This window comes from Macaca fascicularis, chromosome 6 (genome assembly GCF_037993035.2).
Source record: "Macaca fascicularis isolate 582-1 chromosome 6, T2T-MFA8v1.1".
NCBI lineage: Eukaryota > Metazoa > Chordata > Mammalia > Primates > Cercopithecidae > Macaca > Macaca fascicularis.
In genome coordinates this window covers 66,313,497-66,325,800 of record NC_088380.1, presented here as the reverse complement: position 1 = coordinate 66,325,800, position 12,304 = coordinate 66,313,497, and the positions used below count along the sequence as shown (strand labels likewise).

Sequence of the window (12,304 nt, the reverse complement as noted above, 5' to 3'; positions counted from 1 at the left end):
TTATCTGTAAAATAAAGATAATGGCATTTCTCTGATAGAGCTGCTAGGAAGATTGAATGTGATAATGTCAGTGGAATACCTAGCACAGTACATGACCCAGAGCCTTCAGTTAGTGGGCGTTGTTGTTATTCTCTTGGATAACTTGGGTAGCAACTCACTGTACTCCTTTGCCTCAAGAAGTAGAGGCTGTGTGTGGTATGCTGGGTCAGCTCCCTTTGTTTCAAGAAAACTCTGCAATCTTCTCACAGAATCTGTTAACACCTCTTTGACTTTTGAGCAATACTCCAGGATGACTACTGAGGCTGGATGAGAAGGCTTATTGTCACCTGTGGTTCTGCTTCTTCCTTATGCATTTTTGACCCATTTCACTGATTTCATAATAACTCATTATGAAAATTTTATTCTTTTCAGAACCACCAATTTTTAAAGCTTTAATCAAGACAGCTTTCTTATTGCAAAAGATTTCGATAATGAGGATTCCAGGTTGGCACAGGCTGATTTGGGCAACTGAGAAGTCTTTCCGACTTTTGTCAGAGAAGTAACTTAGCTGAGTTCGTTCTTGTTGCCACCTTGCTTTTGAGCCTCTTGGTTAATGTATGAAAGCAGAGGAACTGCTTTCATCTGAGGCAGACAGTGGCAAAGTTCCCATGGCAGGACATGTTTGTTCTTACAAATCTCATACGTGGTGGTCACAAGGGAGACCGTCGTATTTTGTTTTGCTTGTCTGGGCTTTACCATAATTTGATGATTGTTTCAGTGTTTTTGCCTGAGAACTAACTGTCTAAGAGAAAAGACTGTGATGCACTTGCCCTTAGGGACCTTCTTAGTCAGCCCCAATCTACCTGTCCAGTTTTAGCTCCCGCTTCTCCTCTTTGCAAATCCGTTTTGTACTACAACCAGGCTAGTGGTCTTTTAAAAAGTGTTCTCTGAAGTAACAATCCCAGTTTCTGTTGACAGAAAAAAAATATGATAGAAACAAAAACAAAGAGTTGATGACTCCTGAAATTGGGAGGGAGGAATGGGAGCAAGTGAGAAATAACTTACTGAAGGGAAATAGAGATTTTTGTATCGGAGGGCAGTAGGGAATGTTGAATGAGAAGAGTGGAGTCAGATAGTGGAGCTGAGAACTTGGGACTTGATGTAATTTAAAATAGGGAAAGGGGAAAAGGTGATGAAAGTGGTATTTTAGGACTATTTTTTTCTCTTAAGATTCACCCTAAGCATAGATTTAAGAGATATACGAGTAGAGGCAAGAGTTATCCAGGCCCAGTTATAGTAATACACGTGTCAACTGAAGTTCTGGTTGTTAGCAGTAAGAATTGTGGGGAACATTTTCACTTGAGAAAAGTCAAGTTGTAACAGCTCACAGGTTGGAGGTGAAAGAACACGGTCAAAGATGATTCCGATGGTTTGGAGTAAAAGAAAAGTCAAGCCATTAACACCTGTGAAGGTGATGAATAAAGAAACCTGTTGGTTGAAGACAGAAGCTGGGCAAGATGAGTTCCTTTTGGGATTAGTTAGGCTTCCTGTGATGGTGGAATATTCAAATTATAATGTTTATCGGCAGTTGGAAAAAATGGACTCTGGCATGGATGAAAGGTTGGGGTTCAGAGTGTAGACTTAGGAGTCATTGCCATTTTTTTAGGAGCAAGTAGATAGAAAGAAAAGAGAGCACCAAGGATTGAGGGGAGAAATCCTCCAGTGCAGGCGTATGAAGAAAAGAACCAGCGAAACAAAAGCAGCAAGAGCTAAATGATGGAAAGGCTTGAGGCCAGTGCGATGAATGCTATACTGTGGAAGCCAAGGTCAGGGCTGTGAGAAGGAAGGAGAGGTCAACAATGATGGACTGCAGGCAGATCAGAGTAGACAAAAACTTAGGAGAAGCCTTCGGGTTTAGCAAGAGGGAGGTTCCTAACCTTTGTTTATAATTCCAGTGAGAGAGGAAACCTTTAACCAAGCAAGACGGTTACCTGAGAAGAGTCACACGTTCCATCAAGCATCCCTTTTCTGGATGCTGTGATCCAGAATCCCTGCCGTGCTGAATCACAGTCTGTCAGATCTACTGAAGAACTATCCCTTTCCTTTATTTCATTATTATATGCCTATTCTTTTTTTTTTTTTTTCCCAATTAAATTTTGCAGCTTGTCCTCTCCAGCCTAGAGAGGGCTTGTCACTATTGTTATTGAACAACATAGGTCACAACCAGTAAAACTTTTTTCTATTCTAACACATTTTCTGATGAAAATTAAATATATACCAAGCAATAAATTTGGTTCTCTATTGTCAAACTTAACAGCAAGAAACTCTTTGTTAAACATTGAACTGTTTCATTTCCTCTCAAGATGGCATTTTATTCTTTATATTTTCTTTTCTTTTTATTTATTTATTTATTTATTTATTTATTTTGAGAGAGAGGATCTTGTTATGTTGTTTAGGCTGCAGTGCAGTGGCACAGTCATTGCTTACTGTAACCTCAAACTACTGGGCTTCAGTGATCCTCTTGCCTTGGTCTCCTGAGTAACTGGGACAACAGGTGTGTGCCATCATGCCCAGTTAATTTTTTAAAAACAATTTTGTAGAGATGAGGTCTCTCTGTGCTGTCCAGACTGGTTTCAAACTCCTGGTCTCAAGCAATCCTCCTGCCTCGGCCGCCAAAATTGCTAGGATTAAAGGTCTGAGCCACCGTACCTGGAATTATATTTCTCTTTTATGTTTTTTTTCTAAAATTTAGATTAAGATTGAGATTAGGTGTTTTACCCTTTATGTTGCTATAAGAGAATACTAAAGAACGGGTCATTTATAAGAAAAAATTTATTCCTTACAGTTCTGGAGGCTGAAGTCCAAGGCCAAGGGGCCACATCTGGTGAGGGCCTTCTTGCTGGTGGGACTCTCTACAAAGTCCTGAGATGGTACAAGGCATCACATGGTGAGGGGCTCATGAGAGTTGGCTAGACTGGCTTTTATAACAGACTCACTCTCCTGGTAAGTAACTCACTCCCTCCATAACCCATTAATTACTACTCAGCAATAAAAAGAAAAAGGCTATTGATACAACATGGATGTCTTAAAAAACATACATCCGACTACAGGATATGGCGGAGTCCGGGCACTGTGTGGCTGGACCCCCAGCTCTGGGGCCACGCCACGGAACCGCTTACTGCTGCAGCTTTTGGGGTCACCTGGCCGCCGCTGTTACAGTCTTCCCCTGCATCAGAAGGTTCCATTGCCTTCTCTTTCCCCCACAATGCAGTCAGGCACCATAGCCCATTGGGAAAAAAAAGAGGGGGGCAAAATCAACGAAGGTGACCTAATTGCAGAAGTTGAAACTGATAAAGCCACTGTTGGATTTGAGAGCCTGGAGGAGTATTATATGGCAAAGATACTTGTTGCTGAAGGTACCAGGGATGTTCCCATTGGAGCGATCATCTGTATCACAGTTGGCAAGCCTGAGGATATTGAGGCTTTTAAAAATTATACATTGGATTCCTCAGCAGCACCTACCCCACAGGCGGCCCCAGCACCAACCCCTGCTGCCACTGCTTCACCACCTACACCTTCTGCTCAGGCTCCTGGTAGCTCATATCCCCCTCACATGCAGGTACTTCTTCCTGCCCTCTCTCCCACCATGACCATGGGCACAGTTCAGAGATGGGAAAAAAAAGTGGGTGAGAAGCTAAGTGAAGGAGACTTACTGGCAGAGATAGAGACTGACAAAGCCACTATAGGTTTTGAAGTACAGGAAGAAGGTTATCTGGCAAAAATCCTGGTCCCTGAAGGCACAAGAGATGTCCCTCTAGGAACCCCACTCTGTATCATTGTAGAAAAAGAGGCAGATATATCAGCATTTGCTGACTATAGGCCAACTGAAGTAACAGATTTAAAACCACAAGCACCACCACCTACCCCACCCCCGGTGGCCACTGTTCCTCTAACTCCCCAGCCTTTAGCTCCTACACCTTCAGCACCCTGCCCAGCTACTCCTGCTGGACCAAAGGGAAGGGTGTTTGTTAGCCCTCTTGCCAAGAAGTTGGCAGTAGAGAAAGGGATTGATCTTACACAAGTAAAAGGTACAGGACCAGATGGTAGAGTCACCAAGAAGGATATTGACTCTTTTGTGCCTAGTAAAGCTGCTCCTGCTCCAGCAGCTGTTGTGCCTCCCACAGGTCCTGGAATGGCACCAGTTCCTACAGATGTCTTCACAGATATCCCAGTTAGCAACGTTCATCAGGTTATTGCACAACGATTAATGCAATCAAAGCAAACCATACCTCATTATTACCTTTCTATAGATGTAAATATGGGAGAAGTTTTGTTGGTACAGAAAGAACTTAATAAGATTTTAGAAGGGAGAAGCAAAATTTCTGTCAATGACTTCATCATAAAAGCTTCAGCTTTGGCATGTCTAAAAGTTCCCGAAGCAAATTCTTCTTGGATGGACACAGTTATGAGACAAAATCACATTGTTGATATCAGTGTTGCAGTCAGTACTCCTATAGGACTCATCACACCTATTGTGTTTAATGCACATATAAAAGGGCTAGAAACCATTACTAATGATGTTGTTTCTTTAGCAACCAAAGCAAGAGAGGGTAAACTACAGCCACACGAATTCCAGGGTGGCACTTTTACGATCTCCAATTTAGGACTGTTTGGAATTAAGAATTTCTCTGCTATTATTAACCTACCTCAAGCATGTATTTTGGCAATTGGTGCTTCAGAGGATAAACTGGTTCCCACAGATAATGAAAAAGGGTTTGATGTGGCTAGCATGATGTCTGTTACACTCAGTTGTGATCACCAGGTGGTGGATGGAGCAGTTAGAGACCAGTGGCTTGCTGAGTTTAGAAAGTACCTTGAAAAACCTATCACCATGTTGTTGTAACTAACTCAATAGAAAGAAAAGAGAGCACCAAAGATTGAGGGGAGAAATCCTCCAGTGCAGGGGTATGAAGTGCAGGGGTATGAAGAAAAGACTCTCCCAGGTCACAATGATTCATTCTTATCAAGATGTTTATGTATTAAACAGGTGGTTCATTTTATTTTAACCAGTTATTTTTATTATTGAGTCTGTCTAGATAAGTTATTTATAATGGACATTACTGAATTTTTAAAATGCCGATTATACCCAAATATTGTGCACATTTAATAATCAGACACCAGATTTTTAGCTCTGTACTCCTAATTAAGGGACATGTGGCCTTGCCTAGCCCTCTGGTACTTCCACTAGGAAATGTAGAATAGGTAGAATTGTGGTTCCCTAAAGAAAAGGACATAAAGGTAACCTGGATGGAACCTTGAAGTTCTGAAATTTAATCTCCTAAAATGTTCTCCTTAGATGTGAGAGAAGGAGAAATCAGGAAAATTAATTCTCGTAGGGGAAGGGCTTGAATTGAAGCTTTACTTTAGAATTTAATCCTGGTTTGAAATTTTCCATTATATGATCTTGGTTTATCATCGATGGGAAGGGTAGAAAACTTCAAGGAAAATAAGTGAAATTTTCAAAGTCAACGTTTTGTTAGACCTTTTCAGCTGATTGTTTATTTTTCTGTGAATCCCTATACACAGTTGTTTCCCTTCCTCTTGAGATAATCTAAATATAAACCAGCCACTTGATATAAATGAAAGAAAAAATATATACATCCGTGAAGACAAAGGTTGATGGCCTTTGTGTGAGTTATACGGGCCCCAGTTTTTCAGTTTCTAATCTTTTATTCTTGGTATGTCATTATTTATTTATTTTTATTTTTACCTTTTCCATTTCCCCTTTCAGGAATATGTCATTATTTATTACTCTAACAAAATGTAGGGGGAAAGAGGAAGGTGCCTGCTACTTATCAGAAAATAAGTCAGATGGACTACTTGAGAAAGACACTGAAGCCAATAAAGAGAAACACTTAGAATGCCCAGTATGCTAATGACTATACTGTCTTCTATACTATATATAGTACTATATATATATATATATATATATATAGTATGTGCATATACACACACATGAGATATACTATTTTTTCCTTCTAGGTATGAGTGATCATAGTTCAAATGAATAAAATGCAGCTAATTCACAAAGTTTTTTTTAATAAAAAAGTACAACTGACCTTAATGAAAATGCATTCCTCAAGTTTTTGAGAACCAATCTCAGTGAAGAAAATCTTTTGAGAATATCAAATACAGCCTCTCAGTAAAGGGCAGAAGCACAAATAGAATACAGTTAGATAACAGAAAGCTGAGAGGTTGACCTTGTCATGTGAGTTATTTACAGATAAATATACCTTATTTACTTATTCTTCTAAGTTAAAATTGAAACTGACAAAATTGGGCCTTCTTACTGCCCAGTAGAGCTATGAGAATTTCTTTACTGATTGATGAATACCATGGATATTTAGTCCTTGACTCACCTCCCCTGAGTCAGTACTGTACACAATACAAATTTGCTTAAGAAACCCTTCCACCCTACCCTAAAAGAACTTACAAAATTCTAGGTGAGGTGAAACATATCTGCAAATGAAATGCAAGATAATGACTCCCAAATATAGAGGTTTGTGCAGGAGTTAGAACCAAAATATTAATAAACTAGTGTGGTATGGATGTCCAATGAATCAGATCAGATGCCAGCCCTGAAAAACTGTCCTGCCTGTCCTAAAGCACAAGAGTGGAATATCAGTACTGGTTACATATAATGTGCTGTAGGATTGCATATTTGTATATTTTAGTAATTATTGATTCCACTGAATAATCACATATAGGTAATGGGCTAATCTATCTTCAGTTTTGAATAAAATAATGTTTCTAACATGAATTCTCTGTAGAAGCTTTTTTTTTTTTCTTTTGAGATGAAGTCTCTCTCTGTCGCCCAGGCTGGAGTGCAGTGGCGCGATCTCGGCTCACTGCAAGCTCTGCCTCCCAGGTTCAAGCCATTCTCCTGCCTCAGCCTCCCGAGTAGCTGGGACTACAGGCATCCGCCACCATGCCCGGCTAATTTTTCTTGTATTTTTAAGTAGAGATGGGGTTTCACCGTGTTAGCCAGGATGGTCTTGATCTCCTGACCTCGTGATCCACCCGCCTCAGCTTCTCAAAGTCCTGGGATTACAGGCTGAGCCACCGCGCCCGGCCTTTGTAGAAGCTTTTTAAACAGAAGTTTAGATAAGCAGTGGGCTTAGAAAAATCCACATGAAAAGCCTTTAATAAATGAATGAATTCACCATCTCCCTTTCCCTTCAGTATGTGATTCCAGTGTCCATGTCCTCACCCATGAATGGGAAATGAAGGTGTGTGTTAAGTATTAAAATATAACAGGAGGAGGATCCTAGGGGTACTGCCTTAAACTGGGCCAAACTGCTTCTTTTGTTCTTCTGCCCACAAATGTTCTCCTTCATACTATAAGAAATGCTCCATTTTCTTAAGTACCTAAAACATTCAAAGATTCATTTGTGTTAACAAGCATTGTCTTAAAAAACAAAACCAGAAAATCATAGTGCTGTGTTTCCCTAAGTGTGGTTGAAGGACCACCTAAATGAAATTGCCTGTGGGGGAGGCCCTGGAAATATCTTTCACCAAGTACCTCAGGAAAGCCTAATGTACATTCAAGCTTCAGAATTAATGATGAAATTACTTTCTTTCCATTATGTAGCCAACATGTGTTGCAGTTTAATAAACTGACTTTTTGTTTGTTTGTTTGAGGAGAGTTAGGCAGTTGTGTACTTGGGACATTTTTGGTGGATTTAAGGCCTTGATGGATTTAGGACAGAATGAGATCCCTGGGTGTAAGGGATCTTACACCCTTCTGTTCCTTCCTTCTGTTGCACCAATCATCTCTCCATTTCTCAAAACTAGAACTCCAGCTAAAACGTACTCAGACGGTGGGCTAAGTCAGTGTCTGTGGCTTATCTAGAAAACTACCTATTATGCTTTTGTTTCAGTGAAATACTTACTGTGAATTTCCAGCTGACTGAAATGCAAATATGCTTTAGAACCCTAGCTGGTTTAGGTTGAGTGCAGATGCTAAAATAAGGACTTTATCTTGCGTGCCTGCTTTGCATTTGTGGCCAGTGGAACTTCACTTGAAGCTATGGTTTCTCTATTTTCCTACTTTTTTCTGATTTCCTGTGAAATCAAAGCTTTCGCCTTAGGCATATCCCTAAACACTCGTGCAATTTCAGCTTCTCCTCTTCCACCAACTTTTCTTGGCCTTACAAATGTATTCAAGATGTTTTCGTCCTTGAAATAAGTCTGTCCTCTCTACTACCTTCTTTCTTCCTCCTATAAATAAGTATCTTGAGTAACTGGATCATAGAAAGGGAGTGATCCCAGAAGTCGGTTGAGCTGAGTGTTGGATCCAACTCTTTCTTGAAAAATCCTTCAGAACTTCAGTCATCACAGCTAGACAAACTCTAGAAGTCCCTCCAGTTCAAACCTTCCTCTGGGATGAGTTTATATTTATTAAGACAAGCTACTTTCAATGCCTCCTCACTCCTTGGAGCCTAGGTTTGATTTCTGCCACCCAACTGTGTATTATACTGTAGAAGTTTATAAATTATTAGCTAGTTTCATAATTCAGTAGGTTTTTTCTTCATATTCACTCAACACTGAAGAACTAGTGTTCTTCTTTAGATTCTTTGACACTACCAATACCAGTTGTCATCCTTAACATTTTCTTTTTTTCATTTTTAAACGTTTTAAAATAGAGTTGTCAGACATACACAGAAGTAGAGATTAACACCCATGTACTATCATCAATCATTCTCAAAAATTGTCAACATTTCACCAGTCTCTTAATACTATTTTTTAAAGAAAAAAATCATTTTGTTCTCATAACATTTCCATCACCCTCCAGAATTCTCTTGTGCTGTGCTTTGTAGTGAAACCCCCTCCATCCTCCAACCCCAGGCAACCTCTGACACGTTCTCTATCTTTATAGTTTAGCTTTCTCCAGAATTTCATAAATGAATTTTATAGTATGTATTCTTTGGAGTCTGGCTTATTTCACTTAACAGAAATACAGTTCAGATTCATCCATGTTGTATCAGTAGCCTTTTTCTTTTTATTGCTGCGTGGTAATTCATTGAATGGATATACCACTGTTTATCCATTTATTAGTCAAAGAAAATTTCAGTTGTTTATTATTTTGGGTGACTATGAATAAAGTCACTGTAAACATTTATGTACAAGTTTTGGAATGAATATAAGTCTTTCTCTTGGGTTAATATTAAGGGTAAAATTGCTGGGTCATGTGCTAAGCGTATGGGATTTTAATAAGAATTGTGTTGATCAATTTAGGAGAATTGATAACAATATTAAGTTTTCCAAACCATGAACATGGTATCACTTACCATTCATTTAGGTTTTCTTTGATTTCTTTAATTTGATTTTTCTGCATAGATGCATAAGAATTTTTTCTTATTCTTTGAGTTCATGAATTTAATCAGGATTTGTCTTGCTATGCATCAGATTTTCTTACAATTTTGTTTTCTCAGTCTGTCTATAAAGTCAGTAGGAAATTATTTTTTGTTATGTATTTGAATATGTTACTTTTTCTTTTGTTGAATCCTGTACTTTAGAAAGACCAATTACCCTTGTTTAGGATCATCTTTGCCCTCCTTTTTTTTAAACATATATATTGCTTTAACCTTTATCATTTTCATTTGAACGCTTCAGTTTTTCTCCTATACCTAGAAATCACTGCTTGGCTCTGAATACTCTGTTTCTGGCTGTTTCTGATTTATTTTTTAGTGTGCTAATGATGCTTCGGTCCTCAATTTGTTTCATTGGTTCTACAGTCTCCCATTCCATTTTATTCTTTTATCATTTTATGAATACATGTCTTTAACTCAAAACACTTCTGGAGAATTTCCTTTTGTTCCTTTAGTTACCTTTTGTTGTTCTTGGTTCTTTTTTGTCTTCTGGGTCCTTTTTGCTTTGCTTTCTTTCCCCTTACAGTTTACTTATAAAGTTTTCCAGTGATTTTTTTTTTCATCAAATGAATATTAGGGCACCTCTAGTCAGACTTGCTCTGATACAGTTTGGGTGCTTTGCTATCTCTTTCCCTCAGTACTTTTGAGCCAGTTTGTTTTTTCTCACTGAGCAATAGTTTGAGGGCTGATAATTTCAGTTCATAGTCATTTTTTCCTATAGCCTGAGGACATGAAAAGTGAAGGAAAGAAAAATTCAGGAACCTGGGTTGTATTTTCACTTTTAAGTAGTTTTCAATATTCATATCAAGATTCATTCCACCTCATAGGTTGCATCCCATTCCCTTTAAGGCATTTTTATCTGTTCACTAGTATATGGAGTTTCCATAATCAGAATCAATCCTGTTGTTCCGTTCACCACCTGGAGAAAAAAAAAATTAGGATTGTTAGTCCATTTGCTTCTCCTCCGATGTGGAGTTGCTTGTGAGGATTCTCAGGCTCTTTTGCATCCCCAGCGCAGCTGGAGGAAGAGGCCGTGTTGGGTTAGGAACCCTGCCATGTTGTAGACGCCACTGTGCTCCCAACCCTTTCCTGGGCCACAGCGTTTTGCAATTTAGAACATTTGTGTGTAGCCCTTCCTTATTTGGTTGCCTCTCTGAAATTTTGTGGGCAGTTTTTCTTTTGACCATTTATTTTTCTTTTTTCTGTATTTGCAGCTGCTACCAATACCAAAGTAGAAGCTCCCTTCTGCAGCTCTCTGACTTGCTTCTTTATGTTTGTCCCTGGATTCTCTTTCTATTCCCCAACATGGGTGTTCCCTGAGGGGCTGCCTTTCTATGAACATAAAGATGGCAGTTCATAAGCCAAGCAGAGAGACCACAAACAGTTTCTTCAGCCCTCAGAAGGAACCGACCCTACTAACACTTTGGTTTTAGACTTCTAGCATCCAGAACTGTGAGACAATAAATTTCTGTTCCTTTTTTTTTTCATCATTTCTTCTTCTTTTTTTGCAGTATTTGAAGCTCCTACCAGGTAGCTTCCTTCTGCACCTTTCTGGCTGTTGCTTCTTTAAATTTGTCTCAGCTGCTCTTCCTGATTCCTAAACACTGGTGTCCCCTAAGTGTTACCCTTTGCCATGTCTCCTCCTATATTATTTCTCACAGAGATTTAGTCTGCTCCCACGACAATGATTGCTTCTCTTTATAGGTAACCCTGGCCTTAATCCTGGGCTCCAATTTTGGATTTTTCTTCAAGTTGAGTGAACATCTTCACTTTGGTGTATTAGTTTGCTACAACTGCTGTAATAAAGTGACATAAACTAGTTAGTTTAAGCAACAGATGTTTATTACTTCATAGTTCTGAAGATGAGAAATCTGAAATCCAAGTGTTGGTAGGGTTGGTTCTTTCTGAGGGCTGTGAGGAAAGAATCTGTACAGGCCTCTCCCCTTGGCTTATAGGTGGGTGTTCTTCCTGTGTGCATGTCTATGTCTGAATTTCCCCTTTTTATAAAGACCCCAGTCATAGTGGATTAGGGACCACGTAATGACCTCATTATAATTTGATGACTTCTGGAAAGACTCTTTCTCCAGATAAGGTCATATCCTGGAGGTTAGGACTTTAACATGGAAATGTTGGGAAGACACAATTCAATCCATAACACTTGGATATTTCCTCATACCACACATATTTCTTGCTACATGCCAGGCGTTGGTCTAGGCCCTGGGAACACGGAGGTGATGAGGCTCAGTCTCTTTCCTCTTCATGAGTAGAAAACATAAGAATAGATTTGCAATACTGTATACAGGAAGTGCTCTCATAGATGAGAGATTCTTTTGAGGATACCTTAGTGGCACACCTGGCCCTGACTGGCTGAATCAAGAATGACATCTCGGAGGAAGTGATGCTTATGCTGGATCCTTCCCAGTAGGATGCAATACGGGCTTATGCTGGATCCTTCCCAATAGGATGCAATACTGTGTAATTGCTCTCCCTGCTTTTAAACCACACCCTTAGTTACCCAGCCCTGGATTCCACCACCCAGTCGATCTTTCCAAAGCACCACTTTGATTAAGACATTTCTCAGTTGAGAAACCTGTAATGACTCCTCATGGTCAACAGAACTAACTCTAAAGAAATTATTTAGCCTCACTGGCCTTTGGTTCCTCCAGAATCAGGTGCCACTGCTGTAATCTACCTTTCCTGTCTTGATCTTCCTGTTGTTTCCATCGTTAGCCCTGTATGTTGCCAAGTGTAGCAACAAACATTTTGGAAATACATCTGCAACTTTTCATAATCTTATGAAGCCAGGATTTTTGTTTTGTTTCCTGCTGTATCATTGTCACCTAAAAAAGTGTTTGGCCTATAACATATACTTCAGAATATTGGTTGAATAAGCA

General features: G+C 39.4%; 1 protein-coding gene and 1 pseudogene across 8 annotated transcripts in view; both read left to right on the top strand.

Moving 5' to 3' along the window:
- ELOVL7 (ELOVL fatty acid elongase 7) overlaps positions 1-12,304 on the top strand; it is a 97,249-nt gene that overhangs the window by 30,853 nt on the left and 54,092 nt on the right. For 5 of the 8 annotated variants that reach the window (XM_015451528.3, XM_065546294.1, XM_045393741.3 and 2 more), the window contains exon 2: positions 2,825-2,982. The exons of the other annotated variants lie outside the window; for them this stretch is intronic. The gene's annotated coding sequence lies outside the window, so the exon portion shown is untranslated. The remainder of the gene's footprint in view (positions 1-2,824; positions 2,983-12,304) is intronic. 8 annotated transcript variants of the gene reach the window in all.
- Positions 3,041-4,902, top strand: LOC135971296 (dihydrolipoyllysine-residue acetyltransferase component of pyruvate dehydrogenase complex, mitochondrial pseudogene; annotated as a pseudogene).